The sequence below is a fragment of the Anser brachyrhynchus genome (assembly GCF_964034855.1).
Source record: "Anser brachyrhynchus genome assembly, chromosome: 1".
Lineage (NCBI taxonomy): Eukaryota > Metazoa > Chordata > Aves > Anseriformes > Anatidae > Anser > Anser brachyrhynchus.
In genome coordinates, this window is record NC_137694.1 from 164,323,275 (window position 1) to 164,345,579 (window position 22,305).

Below are 22,305 nucleotides of genomic sequence, written 5' to 3' on the forward strand. Positions count from 1 at the left end.
TCCATGCCTGATAATGAAAAACTTGTATTTTATTCAATAATCCTTTAAAGAAAAGATGAATTCCAGTGTCAGTAAATTATAATTTCAATAATTCATGCGAAGACTTATGCATATTACCAGTTCCTGAACTCTAGAATGTTCCCAGAAAGGATCTCACAGTATTTAGTTTACACAGTTATAGAACATTTCCTTGTTATTAGCAATTGAGGCCTTCAATATTGCTATTAAAAATAAATAAATAAATAATAAATAAGTAAATAAATTCCCTTTGTCTCTCAAAAATTGAATGATATAGCATAATATAAACATTTGAAGAAACGCATTACCTTCATTCAATTTTAGACAGGCTTTATTTCTGAGTCAAAGAATTATTTTCAATACTTGAAAATTAAATGGTGTGTAAGAAGAATTTTAAAAGTAAATGCAACTTAGGTGCTTAAATATCTTTCCAAGACCATTGCCAGAGTGGAATATAGGTACCTGAATCTCATTCTAAAGTGCTGTCAAAGTAAGGTTGGTTTGATACCTAGAAGTGAGATCTAGAAAAAAGTGCATTGTATATAGCTATCATACTTCATTGATCAATCTGCAGAATGCATAAAAATCTGTTTCATCACACGTAGATTTTGGTAGTCACAGGTAGATATGGAGAAGATTTTGCAGTAATTTTTTCACTGATATATTAAAAATATACTCCTGTTTATGAATTACCTATTGACTCTTGTCTATTTCTCCTGTGGAAATATTAAACAAAAGAAGAGGAAGACAGAACAGACAGGACATAGAAAACAGTAAAACACTCATAACATTATAAAGCATTATAGACACACCGGAGGATCATTTCAGGTACAGAAATAAAGTGGAAAGTAAATGACTATTGTAAATCCTTGTGTTATTGGTGGTTACTCTTTTGGGAACTATTATAAATCCAGAGTTACTGGGTGCAAATACATATATATATATATATATATATATATATTATTTTCACTTTCTGTTCCTTTACTTAAACATTTCTTATCTTGTCTTTACAATTTTTTCACTGAAGTTTTATCTATTGGAACTATTGCATTGCTGAAATATTACAGTCCCTGAAGTAGTAGCTGCTTCGTCTATTTTAATGTTGTTTTTTTTTATTATCTTTGTTCCACAGCCCTTTATGTTGCTCAGTGAATCCCCACTCTCTGTGATGTGAGGGCATTATGCTTCTCTAATGTTACCCTAGGCATTGTTCTCTCTGGAATTATAATTTTGGAAAAAAAAATGTCATATAAAATCATGTATCACTTTGTTATGTTAGATTTAAGTGAAGTCAATGGTGCTTAAAGCGGTCATTGTTATTGATGAAGTAATGGCAGTGATACTGTATATGCGCTTTTAGTTCATATGTATCTATAGTTATATATAGTTTCCTTTCATAACGAGGGTTTCCTATTATGAATTGTTTGGAAAAAGCAGGAGCAATAATCTTTGAGTCCAGATTTCAGATTTCTAAACATATTGCCAATTTCAATTTTGCTTCTGTTTTATATCAAGACATGATTTTAGCCTGCAGTTCCCAGGCTATTTTCTATTCTATTACCTATACATCTGAGATGCTTAAGGATATTTGGGATGACAGGGCTGGCAGAAATAACCTAGAACTTCTGGAAGTTGTGCTCTTTTTGAATGACAGACACAAAATAAACATTTTCCTTATGGGCATCTCAGATACTTAGTAGGTGCTTGTGCATTGAACTTCAAATGCTCTCTGAAGGGAATACACATTGAACAATTTTCTCCAAATTCAGAATACTAAATTTAAGATTTTTATCTTTTTTTTTTTTTAATCACAATAATTTCATAATTTCACATGTAAGATATTGAACTAGAAATCAGAAGAACATCAGTGAGATATGTAGGCCCTGTTCATGAAAAAGCAGAACTGAAAGTTATCATCAGAAGTATCTGGAAAGCAGAACAAAGGTTTCTTGCAAATTCTTAAAGCAGAATTGCAACAAAGTTAAAAGATGTCTTTTACTGTATGGTTCTTTCTGTTGGCAACAGCAATGTTTTAGAAGTTATAGTGAAAAATGGCCTCACACTTTTTCAATAAATAAATAAATAAATAAATAAAACTTTTATAAGAATACTAAAAGAATAAATAAAGTTAATAATGAAACATGATTATGAAGGGTAAACGGGGGAATAGTATTACAGATGACAACTTCTACATTAGTCCTACAACTTGACCTAAGTCCCTGCACCTAAGTCATCAAGATATATTTCAGTTGTGGCTAATAATATAAAATTGTACCTTTCTTATTTCTCATGTTTGCTTCAGAATTGAGTTTATTGCTTGTATTTCAAGTAGTTCATCAAAGACTTAAAAAAATAAATAAATTAGTTTATTATTTCATTTCAGAACACTATATAATTTTGCTATGAGTTGACATTGCATTTCTCTGTCAAGTGAAAAAATAAATCAAGTTAAAGAAAATATATAATTTTATTATTTGGCCGTGTATTTCTCTTTTCTCTGTTGCATATTGGTGCAGACTGCTTCTGCTAGCATAATTCTTTATTTTCTTTCTGCCTTCAAAAAAAAACCTTTTACAAACAAAGCAGGAATGCTTTGGGTTTTATTTCTCTTAAATATTTAGAAAGGTGTTTGTTTTTACATGTATAACTGCTACATCAAAGAAATGTACAGAATAGTTACATATTAGAGATTTTTGTGTAGGTCCACAGATCAACTAAACAAATAAAATTAAATAGGAAACTCTTCAGAAATATTCCTTATACTTGTAAATTATCAATATCCTTCAATACAGCTGGTATTCACTTTCCCTTATTTAGTTACATTTAATTAAATACAGAAGATTTAACTAGTTATTTAAGGATCGTTTCAATTGTACACAGGAAACAAACAGCATATCCAGGGACTTTTGTAGAGAAGTAGGATATCTCAGCCTTGCAGATGAAACAATCAAATATATGACAGAACTTATAGGAAACTTGTGCCCATCTGCAGTAAAGTTAAAGTCAATGGTGTAGGATAAAGACTCTGAAGGATTAACAAATATATTTGTATATACTTAAATATATATAAATATACTTTAATGTATATAAGTTTATGCATTAAGAACAGATATTAAGTATAAATATTTAAGTATATATACTTATATATCTTAAATATACATAAATTAATATATATAACTGATTTGAGCTCCAAGGAAAGCTAGTCATACACTAACACTTAAGTCTTAGTTATACTTTATGCAACTGAAAGCATCCTTTCTGAATTTAACCTGCTATTTCAGTAAGTATGAGTCTCCCATAGATCATGTTTCAAGCATGTCCAGTTTAGATATGTTAAAAATACCCTAAGATATCTTAAATAACACTAAAGAGCTTATGTTTAGTCACCAGAGTCTCCATAACAGATACCTCCAGAAGGTATTTTATATAAATATTGAGTATGAGCAACTCTTTTTTTCTGAAGTTTCCTGTATTCACTTAGAAAATCTACCTTGGTTGATTGGCTTAGATTTAGACATCTATGCACCACTAAAGATGTTGTGTAATGTCAAAAGACTGCCTTGAATTGAAAAGACAATATTGTCATTAAACTAAAGTATTTCTGCTGAAGTTAAAATAATTTGATACTTTCAGGACAGGAAATCCATAGCTCAATATTCACGCATAAATAAAAATACATGGTCTTATCAAATCCTGGTTTAATCATTAAGTCATTTTTCAGGAAATTCTCTGTCCTCATTTAGTAATTTATAAAGTACAACATTATACTACTAAGCCTGGGCTTCAGCAGAATAATATCAGATCTTGACATTTCATTGTGAGCACTCATCAACCTTTCAACCTCTGACATTTCAGTTCTATATATGCAGCCAAAGCAGGGAGATGTGACAACTACTCTTCAACCAGAAAACAGTTTCTATTAGCTTGCTTTAAAACCAAATATTAAATTATTAAAGATAATATTTAAAAAGTATAAGGAACAAGAGTGTTCAATTGTTTTGGAAGTGTTGTTATTTAACCTGGCAGACAGCTAAACACCACACAGGTATTCATTCACTCATTTTTATAATACCTACATAAACAGAGTAGAATGCAAGTAGACTACTTCTTTTACTACTACCTTTACTACTACTTTTAGACTACTAAAATTTATAAATGAGTATATCTAGGGAGGTGAAACGCACGAGGTTCAGTTCAACAAGTCCAAGTGCAAGGTGCTGCACCTGGGCAATCCCAGAAAGGACTACAGAGCGGGAGAAGACCTCATTGAGAGCAGCACTGCAGGGAAGAACTTGGGAGTTCTGGTGGACAAAAGGCTCAACATGAGCCAGCAGTGTGTGCTTGCAGCCCAGGAGGTCAACTGCATCCTGGGCTGCATCAAAACAGGAGTAGCCAGAAGGTCAGGGGAGGTGATTGTCCCCCTCTACTCTGCCCTCATGAGGCCCCACTTGGAGTACTGCATCCAGGTCTGGAGCCCCCAGCACAAAAAGTATGTGGAACTGCTAAAGAGGTCCAGAGGCAGGCCACAAAGATGATGAGAGGGCTGGAGCATCTCTCCTATGAAGAAAGGTTGAGAGGGCTGGAGATATTCAGCCTGGAGAAGAGAAGGCTCTGGGGAGACCTCATTGTGACCTTTCAATACTTAAACAGGTCTCATAAAAAAGATGGGGAAGGACTCTTTACTTGGATAGATAATGATAGGACAAGGGGAAATGGTCTTAAAATAAAAGAGGATAGATTTAGACAAGATATTAGGAGGAAATTTTTCACTGTAAAGGTAGTGAGGCGCTGGAATATGTTGCCCAGAGAAGTTGTGGATACCCTGTCCCTGGAGGTGTTCAAGGCCAGGCTGGATGGGGCTTTGGCCCACCTGACCAAGTGGGTGGCATCCCCACCCATGTCAGGGGGGTTTGGAGTTGGATGATCTTCAAGGTCTCTTCCAACACAAGCCATTCTATGATTCTATGGTAGGTATAAGATAAAGAATTTTTGTGTGTGTGTGTCTCCTCAGACAGCGGATCTATTCACTACAGTAAAACGCCTGTAAATCTTGAATCTAAAATAATATATTTTTCACAAATTATTTATTCGATGAATTATTTTATGTGAAACATGGGTTTTTTTATTAATAATTATTATTTTTCAGCATTTAAATAACAGTATTCTTTGCTATTTGCAAGTCTTCTCCTTCTATCTACAACAAGTAAGAAAAAAAAAATATCTAGGGAATATTTACAAATCTACATTTAGCCTGAAAATTTATTCACAGTACAATGGATTTATGCATATGTAATTCCACTGAACTCAATAGACCCACTTAAGCTGTCAAAGAGGATACGTATATGTATATAGCGACTCATAGATTTAAGTGAGACTTCTCATATACTAAATCTCACTCCATAACATATAAACTTATAAACTTATATCCTTAGAATGAATGAATTCATCGTCCCACATATGTATATTAACAAATCCTTTCACTGATTGCAAATATTTTAGTTTAATCATTTACATTATTTGATCATAATATTTACTTAATTAAACATTTCCTGCATAAAATCAGGAAAAATGCTGTATGGCTAACACTATCTAATAGAAAAATAGCTCATAGATTTCTTTTTTTATAATTGTTATATATTATAAAATCATTATTATATTATGTTATATACTATTATAATCAATCTTTTCCTCTAAGTAGCCTTTGCTATTACTATTACTAACTATTACTATTACTATTACTATTACTATTACTATTACTATTACTATTACTATTACTATTACTATTACTATTACTATTACTATTACTATTACTATTACTATTAAACTTTAATCCTTTTTTTTCTTTTGTGACAGAAGTCCCTAATATCAATGTATGAAGGTCTCTGAAATGCACAAAATATTTTATGGCAAAGTTTTCTAAAAGGTGTAAAAGATATCACTAACTTGGAATAGTGTATTATTTTCTTCATTAAGATGATTGATGTGCCATGTGAAATCCTTGTTAATTTTAACAACTTGGGTGACCTTCATAAGTTAACATATTTCAGTTAGATGAACCCATGCTGAATCATTTCTGTCTCTGTCTGAATTTGTCTGTTGCTTGCTAAGGTCTTTATAATTTTTTTTTTTTTCTGAATTTTGGTATCTGTACAAAAAACAATTTTATTTATTTTATTTATGTTTTTATTTTATTTGAATTTATTTAGTTATTTATTTTATTTATTTTATTTTATTTTATTTTATTTAGTTTTATTTTATTTTACTTTACTTTTTGCATCCTTGGCTGTCAAAATCTCTGTATGTAGATGTATTTTTTTAAATGTAAGTGTTAGATTAACGCAAAGTAGTCAGTTCAAACACCCTTCTATTTTCAAATAGATTTAAAAGGCTTATTTTATGCTGCATTTTGAGTTCTAATATATTCATAAGGCATTTGGACATGTGTATCTATATATATATATGTAAATTAACAACCATCAGAAAAAAAAAAAAAAAAGAAAAAAAAAGAAGGATCTGCAGTGACTTTTTTTTTTCTTTTCATTATATTGAATTTCACAAAGTTCTAAATTTAGTGTGCTTCACAAATACCGCTACCTTTCTGACTGCAAAGTCAAGCTAACTTGGACAAACATCTGAAAGAGAGATTAACCAGAAAGTGTCCCAGCCAGATATTGAGCTGAAACTAGTGTTCATCCTTGTCTGAAGACAGAGATAAATCAAATCAGTAAGTGAGCTTTATGAAGCAGATATCAAAGAACCATGTGTCATCAAGACACTTTTTCAGAGTACTATATATATTTCCATTCTGATAGGTTTGCCTATGCACAGTTTTGCCACACTAAAATGGCCTAATCAAAAGGAACTGAATATATATATATATTTATAAAAATATAAAAACATATACATGCATGAAAAAAATCACTTGAAATCTTTCTTTTGATGTGCATATTTCGGACATGCATAATATTTTGTTCATCTGTAGAGTTTATTTTTAATAATGGACTTATGTGAGTGACTGAATTGATATGATATTAATGAAAGAAGATGTAGCTCAAATGTGTTACAGTTGGAAGACAGAAAAAGCTATTATATTAGACCATAAATAAAATTACAAAGCAAAACCAGGAAGATGATCTAATAAAAGTTAGAGAATTATAAGAACCTTAGAAACTAAGGAACAGATCTCACAAGCACCAGCAGACTATTTCCTAAGACTATATTCTGGGATCTTATTACTTCAAACAATACAAATTTCCAGGACAGAACATATTCAAACTGATTAAGTATTTTAAAGAAATTACCCAGTTGTCACTAATTAATAATTCCAATACATCCATTCATAATTATTATTAGTTTAATTAATACTATTGCAAAATAAAATATTCCACTGCAAATGTGTAATGGCTTTAAATTAAAAATTGGTAACTTTAATTAAGTAGATACTAATCAGAGAATTTTAGGTGATATGGAGGGTGCTGAGTATGCACAATATATTTGGAGGATTTAGTGTGGTACGTCTTTATTTAAATAATAGCAATCAATATGAAAATTGAGCATATGTAACAGAATTAGAAAGGAAAAATAAAAGAAAAAATATAGTACCAACATAATATTAAAAATTCAAGCAACTATCACTGTTCCAGACATTGAAATTATGTCACCCTATCAGTGAATATTCATCACAGTACAAAAAAAGGTATAGGTAATTGAATAAATCCAGTGACCACTGGACTGATACCAATGAAGAAATCATTTAAGATTTTTTTTTTTTTGCATTTGTTTTCTTGATTAAAGTTGGTATAACAAAGCATTCACACAGTAGAAAAACATGATTTGTTGTTTCTTCTAAAACAAATATCCTTATTTCTGAGTTAGCATGTAGACTGACTTGCCTTTTGTCCCTCTGTAAATAGCCCACTCAAGGATAAATAGGTGTCATCAGTGTGAACAGGGTAGGCTATCAAATCTGTAAACATAACACTGAATACATTAGGGATACAAAATGGAATTCCTGACAGGCATTACTTGTACTAAGCTACCTTCACCAGCTCAACAATATTTTTTATTTCATGTTGGAAAGCAAAATAGTGAATTATAATTCATCTAGTTAGATAGACATCCTACTGTGAGTTCCGGTTGCCTTACAGAGATTACTCTCAGACTCAAAATGAAATCCTGAACAGATGCAGCTAATCATGGCTTAGCCACATATTGTTCTCTAAGCAAAACTAGTTACTCTTTGCTGATTGTAAACATAGCCAAATGGATTGAAAAACAACAAAATTACAAAACACTATAACAAAATTATATGTATTCGTCTTTGTTGTTTTTGTTGTTTGTTTTAAACAACAAACAACAAAAAAGAAAGTATTTTTATACTATTGTAGTTTTTTTTTTTTTTAATACAATAAAATAAAAAATCCATTTAAATGGGGTCTGCTTAACTTGGAAAACCTGTATGCTGCAATGCACTCTGGATATATGTACATTCAACAGTTCAGAAAAAAAAAAAAAAAAAGTTACTTCAGTTGAATTACAGTTAAAATTTATTTAATTAAATTGAAAAAAAATAAAAAGAACTAGTAAGGTTTACAAGTATTACATTATTATAGAACTTTGGAACTACAGTTACAGAATTATACTTTTCTGAGCACAAAAATACTGTATTTTAGAAAAGTGATCTCATTTCATTTGATTTCTGGGAACCATTTTTAAAACTACAGATTTGAATTGTTAGAGTTGATTATATATATGGTTTCCTCTGTAAATTTCATATCATCATGAACAATGATAACATTATACTCCTTATCTTGACAATACCTAATGAGCCATTACAGCTGGACTACTTCCTGATTATTTCCTATTATTTGCATTTGATTTTTAAAATTAATGAACACGGAACTCTATTAATACTGTTATAAGTGTTTTATTTTCAAGTTTATAGATGCCCATATTTATGTTGAGATGACACTATATACCATTTCTTTGGAAAATTTGTAGACATATCTACTTAAGAGCCTTCAAAAATTGAGGTTTAAAAAGATGGGAATATGAGACATCAAGTTTAACTCCAGACTTAAGCACATTTAAGACATTTATGTGACCATATTTTAATGTCTAAACCCAAGGTTATCAGAACTTAAATTTTAAGCAACCTTCCCTGAATTCAGCTCTGACCTACTTTGAGTTGGAACTTGGACTTCCAATTCTTTTCTAATTTGAATGATTTTAGTGAAGGGATATCAAAGGCTTCATTTAGGTGCCTAAGCAAGGACATCTAAAAATGAGATATTATAGCATCTTCTGACTTTTGTGATTTGTCTTTATTTTCTCTAGAAACAAAAATTTCAGCTTCAGATCTACTGATTATGCCAGATATAATACTGCTTGTGAAGAGTATGCAAGAAAATTAACTCTTTCATAAGAAAAACAAAAGTATAATCTGGCATGAAATATAGGTTTAAGTTTCTGTAATTATTCACTAGAAATACTAACTTTCTCTGTGAACAGTTCTAGTAATTTAGTGTTGGTCTTTGTATCTTGATTTTGAGATTGTATTTTGGTAAGTATATGGACATTATTAACATCTTACAACAAGTGGAAAATGTGAAGTACCACATAAATCTGTCATTTGCTACTGCAGTGTATTTCTGAAAGACCTGATATGTAGATTTTCTCTTGTGAAAAATGACAATTGACAGAAACAATTCTACTTGTCTGAAGATACCACAAGTATCTTCAATTGAAGATACTTGAAAAAGTTAGTATTGTCAATAGTGTAAGTGACATAAAATATTAGCAGCAAAATAAAGCAAACAAAAATTATGACTAAACAATCAAAAGTGGCAGGAGTCATGACTTAAATATTTTACTCAATATAAGCATTGCTGACCATTCAGTGTATTTCCCTATTTTTTTTTTGTTTCTTTGTTTGTTTCTTTGTTTCTTTGTTTGTTTGTTTTGCTTAAATTACAAAATAGTTGCCACTTACAAGTATCATGCAATGGTGGAATTGTGAATAATACATACTGAGGATATAGTATTGTATTAGCATGATAAACTTACTACAATTGTTGTGATCATATAATATTTTCTGCTGATAAAACATGTAATGAGTGTTCTAACTGAGGAATTACTTATAACATTAAAAAGTACATTTTCTGAAGGCAAAGCAGCTTTGTGGATTAAATCTCTTTCGTTATTTAGATAGATGAGACATCCCTTTTAAAGCTTGACTAGACGCCAAAAGCTTCTACAAAGCTTCTACATTTCTTGCTTGTACTTTTATTTTATTTATCTATTTATTTATTTATTTTTTTGTGTGTGTCCTATAATTCATTAATTCATGCCAAAAGGAATATGTAATAGGTAGCACTTATCTGTTATAGCTCAGTTTCTTTTTTTTTTTTTTTTTTTTTCCTGAAGATGGCTGCATTAAAAGTAATCACAAATATTTTGCAAGGCAACCAGTAACTCCAGGGTCTATAGGCACCACATTTCTTATGCAATTGAAAAAAAATAAATCTGTTTAACAACATATTTTGAAAACTGTTTTGTTTGTTTGTTTGTTTGTTTGTTTGTTTCAGTTTCAATTAATTTAAGGAGTATAAATCAAATGTCCCTTTGTAGAGTTCTAAGGATTCTGTTTCTGTAAGCAGGCATCAAAAACAATGACAGCTTAAAAAAAAAAAAAAAAGGTGTTTAACTGTGATCAAGACACACTTTCTCCATGGTGAATGACACAAAAGGAGGGAGTTTACAAACACAATCAGATAACATATATGATGCATCTTTTCCACTTTTTCCTAAATTAGTGATAATGAACAGACTACTGCATGTAGATTATCACCACAAAGATGCTGGTAAGAAGAACATATTCTCCAAGTGCTATAGAGCTTCATTACTGTTTTAGAAGCAGATGGTCATCAGTCAATTAGCTACAGGCTAGTATTTCCTTTGCCCCCTTATTTCAATTTGCATCTGTTGTCTCTTTTCTAACTAGATATTTTGCTATTGATTGCAAGGCTTTGAGCCTGGCGACCCAGTTATTTTTTACCTACCTTTTGTCTACCTATGCAAACCATTTATTTTGAATTAGGCTACGAGGTATTATGGGAGACCAAAAACCTTCTTAATGTTAAGGTAAATGGTATTCACTCTTATGGATGTAGGTTACCGGTAAAGCCAATCATTTCATTACAGAAAGCCTCTAGGTCAGTTAGACACATTTTGTCTTTGCTGAATCTATGTTGGCTGCTCCTAATCATCATCTTGCCCCTCATATGCTCAGAAACAGCTTCCATGCTCAGCTTCCCAGAGACTGAATTGAGGCTGGCCACCAATCTGTAGCTCCCCATATACTCCCTGCCCTTCTTGAAGAATAGAATAACATTTTCCTTTTGTGAGGAGACCTGCCCAGGCATCATAATGTTTCAAAGGTCACTATAGTGATATTAGCCAGATCATGTCACTATAGTGATATTAGCCAGCTACGTCTTGGATGGTACCTCATCCAGTCCCACAGAATTGTATATGTACAACTCAGGATCTCTTCCAAGAATTTTGGGGTACCTATAACTTCTATAGAAGACTGTAACTGCTAACAAGTCTTAGCAGCTTCTGAATTCTTCTGAATGTTTGGACAATGTCACTGTATTCTTCCAGGTTATCTTTCTCTTCTACCATTGTCTGTATCAACCATATTTTTTGTTAGTGGTTAATCCAGAACTGTCTACTGTGCCGTATTGGCCTTCAGCCAAACCTGCTTTTTTTTTTTTTCTTTCTTTCACAACAGAGCAGGCCATTCTTGCAATTTAAAGATCTTACTTTTGAAGATCAACCAGCAATCTACAAATAAGATCTCTAAATAAGATTAAATCCCTCCTAATACCTAGGTTCTAATTCTTCTGTTTTTCCTGCTCATTTTTCTCAGGATCTTAAACTTTTGACTGCTGCAACAAAGATGATTAACTTCATCTTCCCAAACCACTTCCTTATTCATGATTGTCTATGCCCTTTATCAATTACAGACATAAGCAGTATCTTTTAAAAGATCCAAATCAGAAATAATAATTCCCTTAATGATTTAGGACTGTATTCTACATGAAAATCAGTCTGTGTTATTATATAACACTTTTAGGAGATGGAGGTGAGGATTTAGGTATTAGCAGAGGTTAAACATTGCATACAAGATTCTAATTTAGAACCTGTACATTTGTACAAAAACAATAGGCAAAGTAGTGTTTTGGGCATGTTTGACATTCTAAATTCCTAACTTTAACCAATTAAAAATGTGGTTAAAAAATCATACTTTTGTATCATGAAATAGCTGTAGTCATAAAATATCAAGAAAATTACATTTAAGACTCATAATAATGTCGCACATATTGGAAATGTGAATGGTAATACATTAACTATTTGTCTAATATTGTGATATACCCATCTCAGTGCATTAATATTTTAGGTTTTGCAGGTCAAAATACAACCAAGAATGTAAATCATGGATTCCTGTTCTAGAGTATGAAAGCAACTGTCTCCTGATGAACTGTGGTTTCCAATTCTAGGTAGACAGGAGCAGTCCAAATTGATTATGTATTTCCTGATAAGCTTATCATTAAAAAAAAAAAAAAAAAAAAAAAAGTGAAATGATCAAGCTATCAGTTTGGGAAACAACAGAAGCTCCAATTTTATTTAAAAACAAGTAAAATAAACAGAAATTCTGAGTTAATACGTTTGCAACTTGATGCATGCAGATGAGGCATTTTGGAGAGTGCTTGTTCAGTATCATCTTGAATAAGAAATGAAAGGCCATTCTGAGAAAATCAGGACTCCAGTGTTTCAGGTTTTTTTGCAAGTGCGACGTGCAAGTTCCCAAGTTCCTTAATCAAATTGGTCAAAAAAAAAAAAAAAAAAAAAAAAAAGAAGTCTTAAATGTTTCATATAAAACTCTAATTCTCAAGCTTTCTATTGTATTAAAATTTGGCCTGGTTGACAGATGTTTCACATCTTCATGAGCCTTTGTTTTGCATTTTTGTGCTATTTGAACGTATAAGTAATATATTCTCAGAATCTACTATTCCTGAATTAAATTCTGTCCTAGGTCCAGCTTTTCTTTCTCTGCAACTAAATTAATTTAAAATATGAGAAGTATATCAGCTGATTGCAGATTTGCTTTTTACTTCTTTAATCAGCATTATTTACAATGCAAGCTGTCATCTGGCTGAAGAGATAATGATTTGACTTCATTATGCTAAACACTACGAAAATTCTTCAGCTTAAAAATGTATTTGCTACAGTTATGTAGTCTTCAGCCTGCATTATCAATTAAAAAAAAAAAAGTAATTATAATGAATTTGATTAATAGGAAAACAAAAGTCAAGAAAATATCTTAGTACTTTTCCTTTAATAGGCATTTCTGATATTAAATATTGTTATAATCACAATATACCCAACCTTAATTATCCTGACTGTGCAATATATTCACCTTAGGAAAGTAAAATAAAATTTTTCATAATGGATACAGCACATCTGAGATTCAGTCCCAGTACATATTAAAAGTAAATTAAACCCTGCAAAGCATGAATAGAAGTTAAATATGTATGTGTATATATATATACTGTGTGTATATGTGTGTATGTATGTATGTGTGTATATATATGTGTATATATATATATATATATATTTATATATCATTGCAACCAAAGCATCTCTAGAAATTTGAACTTTGCAACTTATAAACTCAAACTTAACTCTTTGGGTTAACATGACAAACGTACAGAGGAAAATTATTCTCCAGCAAGCCCACTGAACTAGCCGTTTATATGCAATATGTGCAGTATGTAATCAATTTTAAGAGTTATGCAGGGAAAAGTGATTTTGTTTTAGGAATAGAAATGTTTTGTTGTAAATCGTTCTCTTGTTTCACTGCATGGTCAAGTGCAGAGGTGAGAAAGAAGCTTATCAAGGAATTCAGACATGCTGAAAAATACAGCTGGGCCTTGAATTTCTGTGCAATTATTTTGCACAGAATAAACATTTCAGAATAAAAAAATATGCACCTTAGAAGTTTCAGTTTTGTTTTTAAACACAGCTATTGTATTTTTTTCTCTTTTGCTATTGTTGTCTGGTTAGTTTGGTTGATTTTTGTATTTTTAAATGTAATTTTTCGTAAAAAATAAATGGACTAACTTCCCAAGAAAGTGAATACTTAAAAATAGTACAGGAAACAGAAGAATTAGTTTCTAGTCTTCTAGTCTTCTGTAAGACATAAAACAGTCATCTAGTGATAGAGGACTGGACATACGGCTCTAAAACTATTTTTCCACCAGAAATTAACACTGAAGAAAAGTGGAGAAAAAATATTCTGAGGGCAGCTATGAAGTAAAGAGATTGACAAATGGGAACTCTGGCCATTATACAAGATCACGTATATTGTTTAATTCATCATGAAGGGGGGGGGGGGGGGGGGGGGGGAAGGGAGGGGAAGGGAAACAACAGTTCTCTTTAGAGGGGCAGACAGCAGACTGAGGACCTGCAATAGTGACAACCAGTTGTTGAGCACCAGGGAAATCTGAATGGTTATCTGATCAAAATTAGGTATTCTTTACACCATCCTATAAATGACATGGTTCAGGGTCGTTAGCAGAGACATTTTGTAGAGACAACACGGCCCCAAAACCCCATTCAGCTGGGATTACTGTACTGACTTGCTTAGCTCCTAGTCAGTCCTGCTTAACTCCTTAGGAATGGGGAGACCTTGTCTTTTGTTAACATTACAAGTCTGTGACTGAAAGTCTTTTAGTGAAAAAAGTCCATTCAGTTGTTGTAGTGTCATTTTTTTTTTAGATTCTATACATCTCCACATGCAGGAAATTAAGTAAAAGTGGCAGGAGACCTCTGCAGACAAACAAGATCCTAACTAAACTCAGACACAAAAAGGAAGCATAAAAGATGTTGAAGGAGGTTTTGGTGACCTGGAAGGAATATAGAGACACAATATAGCTGAGTATGAAGGAATGGCATTATAGAAGATGATGACCAGATGGATCTAAGGGATGTGAATAATAACAAAAATGACTCTGGTGGATACATCCATAGTAAAAAACAAATGAACACACACACGCAGAGATAAAAATTAAATGAAGCCTGCTGCTGAATCAGGCAGGGAATCTGATGACAAGAAACGTGATGAAAGCAAAGGTACCTAGTGTCATTTTTTTGTCTCAATCTTGACAAGTAAGATTATCTTCAGGAATGCCAGATCCCTGAGACCTGTGGGAAATTCTGGAAGGAGTAGGATTTCCCCATGGTAAGGGAGAAACATTAGAGGAGATTTAAACAGATATGATGTAACCAAGTCAATACTTCATAGAATGAGACCTGATGAAAGTGGTCAATATCACTGCAAGATCACTTTTAATTATTTCCAGACACATGAAGTCCCTGGTGACTGGAAAAAGGAAACATCACTCCTTTTTTTTAAAAAAAAAAAAAAGGTAAAAAGGAGGACCCGGGGAAGTACAGACTGGTGAGCCTCACCTATATGATTGACAACATCATGGAAAAGATACTCCTGGAAGCAATGTCAAGGCACATGCAAGACAAGGAGGTGATCTGAGACAGCCAGCATGGCTTCACCAAGAGTAAATCATGCCTGACCAATCTGGTGTCCTTCTATGATGGGGTTGACAAAGGAAGACCAACTGATGTCATCTACCTGGACTTCTGCAAGGTCTTTGACACGGTCCCACATGACATCCGGGTCTCCAAATTGGAGAGAGATGGATTTGATTAGTGGACTATTCAATGGATAAGAAATTGGCATGAAGGTCGCACCCAGAGAGTGGTGATCAATGGATCTAAGTCCAAGTGAAGGCTGGTGACAAGTGGTGTACTGCAGAGGTCTGTCCTCAGACCAGTACTGTTTAATATCTTCATCAAAGATATAGACAGTGGGATCGAGTGCAACCTCATCAAGTTTGCAGATGACACCAAGATGAGTGGTGCAGTTGGTACGATAGAAGGAAGGGATGCCATCCAAAGGGACCTGGACAGGCTTGAGATGTGGGCCCACATGAACCTAACAAGGTTCAACACGACTAAATGCAGGGTGCTGCACATGGGCCGGGGAAATCCCGGATGTGAGTACAGACTGGGAGAAGAACTCACTGAGAGCAGCTCTACAGAGAAGGACTTGGGGGTTCTGATGGATGAAAAGCTCAACATGAATCGTCAATATGAGCTTGCAGCCCAGAGGGCCAACTGCATCCTGGGCTGCATCAAAAGAGGAGTGGCCAGAAGGTCGAGGGAGGTGATTTTCCTCCTCTACTCAGCCCTCATGAGGGCTACTTGGAGTAGTGCATCCAGGTCTGGAGCCCCCACCACAAGAAGGATGTGGAACTGCTAAAGCAGGTCGAGAGGAGGGCCACAAAGATGATGAGAGGGCTGGAACACCTCTCCTATGAAGAAAGGCTGAGAGAGCTGGGGCTGTACAGCCCACAGAAGAGAAGGCTCCAGGGTGACCTCATCACAACCTTTCAATACTTACATGGGTCATATAAAAAGGATGGAGAACTCTTTACTCGGGTAGATAATGACAGGACAAGGGGGAATGGTTTTAAACTAAAATGGGGAAATTTAGATAAGAGGTTAGAAGGAAATTTTTCACTCAGAGGGTGGTGAGGCACTGGAACATGTTGCCCAGAGAGCTTGTGGATGCCCCATCCCTGTAGGTGTTCAAGACCAGGTTAGATGAGGCCCTGAGCAACTTGATCTTGTGGATGGCATCTCTGTCTATGGAAGGGAGATTGGAACTAGATGATCCTTGAGGTCCCTTCCAACCCAGGCCATTCTATGATTCTATATGATTCTATGGAGGATAAGGAGGTGACTGGGAGTTGTCAGCAAGACTTTATGAAGGACAAATCATGCTTGACCAACATTATCTTCTAAAATAAGATGACTAATTTGGTAGATGAGAGGAGAGCAGTAGACATTATTTATCTTAACTTTACCAAGGCTTTCAATACTCTTTCCACCAATATCCTCATTGAAAAACTGAGCAAGTATGGACTGAATCAGTGGGCAATGAGGCAGTTTGCAAACTGGTTGTATTCTAGGGATCGATACTGAGGCCAATGTTACTTAACATCTTTACTAATGATCTAAACAATAGGACAGAGTACTTAGGCACCAGCTTAGCCAGGCAACTGAAACTGTAACACTAGGGATCAATACTGAGGCCAATGCTACTTAATGTCTTTACTAATGATCTGAATGATAGGACAGTGTACCTAGACACCAACTTAGCCAGACAACTGAGACTAGTGCCTGATACCCCACATGGGCATGCTACTGTTCAGAGGGTCTGTGATAGTCTGGAGAATAAGTTGAGAGGAATCTTATTAAGTACAGAAGGAAATGCAATGTCCTTTCCCCATGGAGTAACAAACCCATGTAATAGTATACATTAAGTGTAAATGAGATAGAAAAGAGCTTTGCAGAAAAGGACCTGTGGCTTCTTCTAGACACCAAGTTGACTGTGAGCTATTCATATCACTTTGTGACAAAGAAGACCAGAAGCTTCCTCAGTTACATTAAAAATATATTTTAATTAGTTCTTTCTATTTCCTATATGGTCATTCCAAATAATATTATGGTTAAAGAAATAAAAAACTAAAATAAATAAATAAATAAATAAATAGCAACCCACAATCCAAACAAATTCATGTACTAATGCATGTCATTGCTGTAATGGTATGAATGAACCATAAATAATATCAATCTAGCCCAGATAATTTTACTGGAACATTGTTAAACTGACAAAAATATAAGACTGCATCTACCAAAAAGCACATAGATGGCATTACATTTCTAGACTTAACTCAAAGCGTCTTTTTTTTCTCTGACACATTGTAAAACAGTAGAGTTTTGGCTTGCATCCCTATCACTTGTGATCACATTACCTTATGTTGCTGAGAGAAAGATTCAGTAGGACAACAGAAAAAAATTGACATCAGAAGTTTAACTTTGAATTTGAAAACTTGAACTGGTTTTGCCAGTTTTCATTCTACTTTTTAAACTGTTTAAATATATCTGATTATATTTTATTTATAATATCAACTGATCAGACCAGTCCAGAGTAGTTCAGACCAGCAAATATATATCTAATACAGATAAGTGCAAAGTTTAAGGCAAAAGTGTATTGCATCTAGTTAACGTGGTAGAGGATGACCTTATGTAAAGGACAAGGTTTTGTTTTTGTAACAGATTAACAAAATAATTTGTCTTACAGGTGTATCCTAAATAGGCTAAAGACTGATAAGACTTGTGTGAAGTAATAGCTGATTCTTTGAAAAGAATATCTTTTAGTAAACTTTTGTATCTGAATGTATGGTATTCTTTATTTCTCTTATAACCTCTTATTTTCTGATGTTTTGAATAAGTCTGAGATGTACGAAGATTCAATAATACAGCAAAACTATAAAAAAATAAGATGAAATGCTTAACTAAAATACTACTTTAACTACCATATTTGATACAATTTGTTTCCTCTTCAATATAACAGCTTCTGAAGCGTACAAGGATTCTGTTGCCTTCAAAACACTGATCCTTAAAATGTAAGGTTTAAAGTTATTTTAAAACTTATGCAGCTTTTCTTACTGTTTGGTTCTGCTAGAATTATCATCTAAGATAATACCCATTTCATCTAAGCGAATAGTAATATCAGCAGTTTTAATCAGGTACATACTGCTGCTACAGTTAAAATCCTATAATGGACAAAAGGGACTTCTAATATGTGGAACTAAGAATTTATTGTTAGCCTAACTAAGCTTTTAATAGTCTAATCGAAATGCAATTACTATTGCAGTTAGAATGATACTAGCATGTAGAGTATATTATCTAATTAATACAGAAAAACATTGATACAAGTATCATTGTCAAACAGAGCATTGAATATCTACCTTTTGGGTGTAATAATTATGCTTTCACTGCTCCTCTGGAGACGAGACTAATGACCCCATTTTCTTTAAGAAAAAGGGAGAGAGGGTTTGTTACTGTAAACCAACAGCATCCCAAAATCTTCACCAGCTGATCCCGAGAGTGGACACTCCTTTCTCCAGTATAGGGTACAGCTGAGATTGCTATTGTTTCCTTATGAAACAATATGTTTCCCTATGATCCCTGATTCCCATGTGAAGTGTGGAAGTGCCACAACAGCCCCCTACCTGGTGATACAAAGAGCAATTGTTGTGACACAGGGGCTGCTGTGGTCTTGTGGGCCATTACTGTAGGTAGTATGGAAGGGGGAATAACTACATAGAAATACAGAGATACAGAGATACATAGAAATATGATACATAGAGATACATAGAAAATGAAATGGAAGAAGCAGAGGAGAATGTGGAAGTGGTCACTGGGTTTTCTTTATTTATTCTGTTAGCAGCATTGAACAATATTTCTTTCCCTTGTTTGAATCATGTATGAATACATAGATCAATGACACTCTTTCTGAGTTCTATCTTTTTCCTGAAATGTATCACTTACAACTGAAAGATCTCTCTTCTGTTTCCAGTTATACTTATTTTGGCTAGAATAGAGTTAATTTTCTTCATAGTAGCATATACTTCACCTACTTTTATATTTTGGATTTCTGATTATGATAGTATTTTCTGTTTGTTTATTTCTATTCTGCTGAGTATTTTCTGAACTTATACAGAATCAGAGGATGACTGAGGTTGGAAGGGACATCTGGAGGTCAACTTGTCAAACCCTCTTGCTCAATGAGGCCCAAATAGAGTCAATTGTCCAAGAATATTTTGAATATCTCCAAAGAGGGATACTCCACAAATTGTTTTAGTAACCTGTGCTCAGACTGTGCTCGTCCTCAGTCACCTCCACAATGAAATGTTCCTTCACCTTCAGAGAATCTCCTGTGCTCCCATTGCCTCTTGCTCTGTCACAGGGCATGACTGACAAGATCTTGGGTCTATCTTCGTTGAACCCTGCCTTCAGGTACTTAATATACATTGATAAGATCCTTCTCTGAGACATCTCTTCTCTAGGCTAAACAGTCCCAGATCCCTTAGCCCTTCCGCGTATGTGAGTTGCTACATTTCTTTCCTCATCTTTGTGACCCTTTGTTGGATTTTCATCAGTATTTCCATGTCTTTCTTATTCTAGGGAGCCCAGAAATGGATGCAGTACTCCAGGTATAACCTTACCTGTGTTGAGCGGAATCACAGAATCACAGAATCATGTATCACAGAATGGCTGAGGTTGGAAGGGACCTCTGAAGATCATCTAGTCCAATTTACCTGCCAAGCAGGATCACCTAGAGCACATTGTGCAGGATGCCATCCAGGTGGGGTTTTGAGTATCTCCAGAGGAAAAAAAAAAAAAAAAAAAAAAAAGGTAAAAAATGTAGGTTGGAAAAAGCCTTCAAGATCATCAAGTCTGACCATCAGCCTTATCTGCCAGGCCCCATTACTAAACCACGTCCCTTAAGTGAAACATCCACACCTATTTTAAATACCTCCAGGATGGAGACTCCATCACTTCCCTGCTCAACATGTTTTAGTAGAGTAAAGGGGACGGATCACTTTCCTTGACCTACTGGTAATATTTTGCCTAACACAGCCCAGGAGACCACTATCCTGATTTGCTTCAGGAGCACATTGCTGGCTCATTCTGTTTATTCATAAACGTAAACATAAACATCAGTGTGAGAAAGAGATGTGTTGAATAGAATAGAATAGGATAGGATAGGATAGGATAGGATAGGATAGGATAGGATAGGATAGGATAGGATAGGATAGGATAGGATAGGATAGGATAGGATAGGATAGGATAGGATAGGATAGTTCCAGTTGGAAGGGACCTATAGAGATCACTGAGTCCGACTGACAGGCTGTTTTGAGGCTGAATCAAAGTTACAACATATCATTAAGAGCATTATCCAAATGCCTCTTAAACATGGACAGACATGGGACATTAACCATCTCTCTACGAAAAACATTCCAGTGTCTACAGCCCTTGCAGTTAAGGGACCCCAGGTCATTTTTGACAGTCTGCTTTCCATCTGTGTGGCTCCAGCATGTGCAGCTGCCTGGGGTTGTTCCTCTCCAAGTGCAGGACTTTACACTTCTCCTTGTTAAACTTAGTTTGCCATCAGTCCATTTGTCCAGCCTGTTGAGGACCTTCTGGGTGGTAGCACAAACCATCCAGAGCACCAGCCACTCCTTACAATTTTCTGTCATCATCAAAATATATGCAGATAATCCATGTACCAGAAAAATATCTAATGGTTTAGATGTTATCCCTCTGATTACAACCTATTGTGCAACGCCTTATAAATCATAAGGTTTGATGTTTTCTTTAAACAACAACCTATTTTATTAAAAATCTTGCACTCCATCAGGACCTCCTGGTGACAAGCATTGATTGTAGCACTGGGGAATCCTCAGATGAACACAATTATTAAGTTTGTACAGATGGGTATTTGTGAATTCATATTGGCCCAGCAGGAGTGCAAGAGTCTGTGTATCCCACATTGTTTTCATCAGACTTTTGCTAACACTGATAGGAAGCTTGGGAACTTATTTTCTCCAGCTGTTCAGTATTTCATTTTATAAAGAATAACGCTGGAACTGTAAAAACAAGCAGCACATTTAAAAATCATAAGCAAATCTACTTCACAATACCTAATAAATATTCATTTTGAAAATCCCATTTAACATTTTTGGAGTGAAACATTACTTTTCTTTGGACTATTCAGATTTGTCATACTAATGTTGTAATTTAATTATAACAAAACTTCTTGGGTTAAAGTAACATAATTTATGGCAAAGCCTGTAAAGAACTAGTGTTATCTATATGAACCACACAGCTCAGATATTTCTTTTCAAAATTTTAAATTGCCAGCAGTATCCTGCAATACAATTCCTCCCTGATTAAAGCCTTCTTGGCTTATTAGAAGGATTCTACCCAGTATGTTTATATTACTATTCCCATCCCAATCATACAAGGGAGGAACTCTTGCTTTCTTATCATGCTGTTACTCCCTCTCTTCATTTCTGTGGCGGACATATGATATAAAAGCCAAACTCAACTGAAATCTGGATATTGAGTTAATAATATTTCATTTCACTCTGTGGCAATCTGTCAAAAAAAGATATATGTGCTATTATATGTACTTGTACATAGTGGATTAATGCAATAAACATTGCATTAAATGTTCTGACTTTTGCATGAAAGTCATAATTCAAGAATATAGAAAAAAATAACACT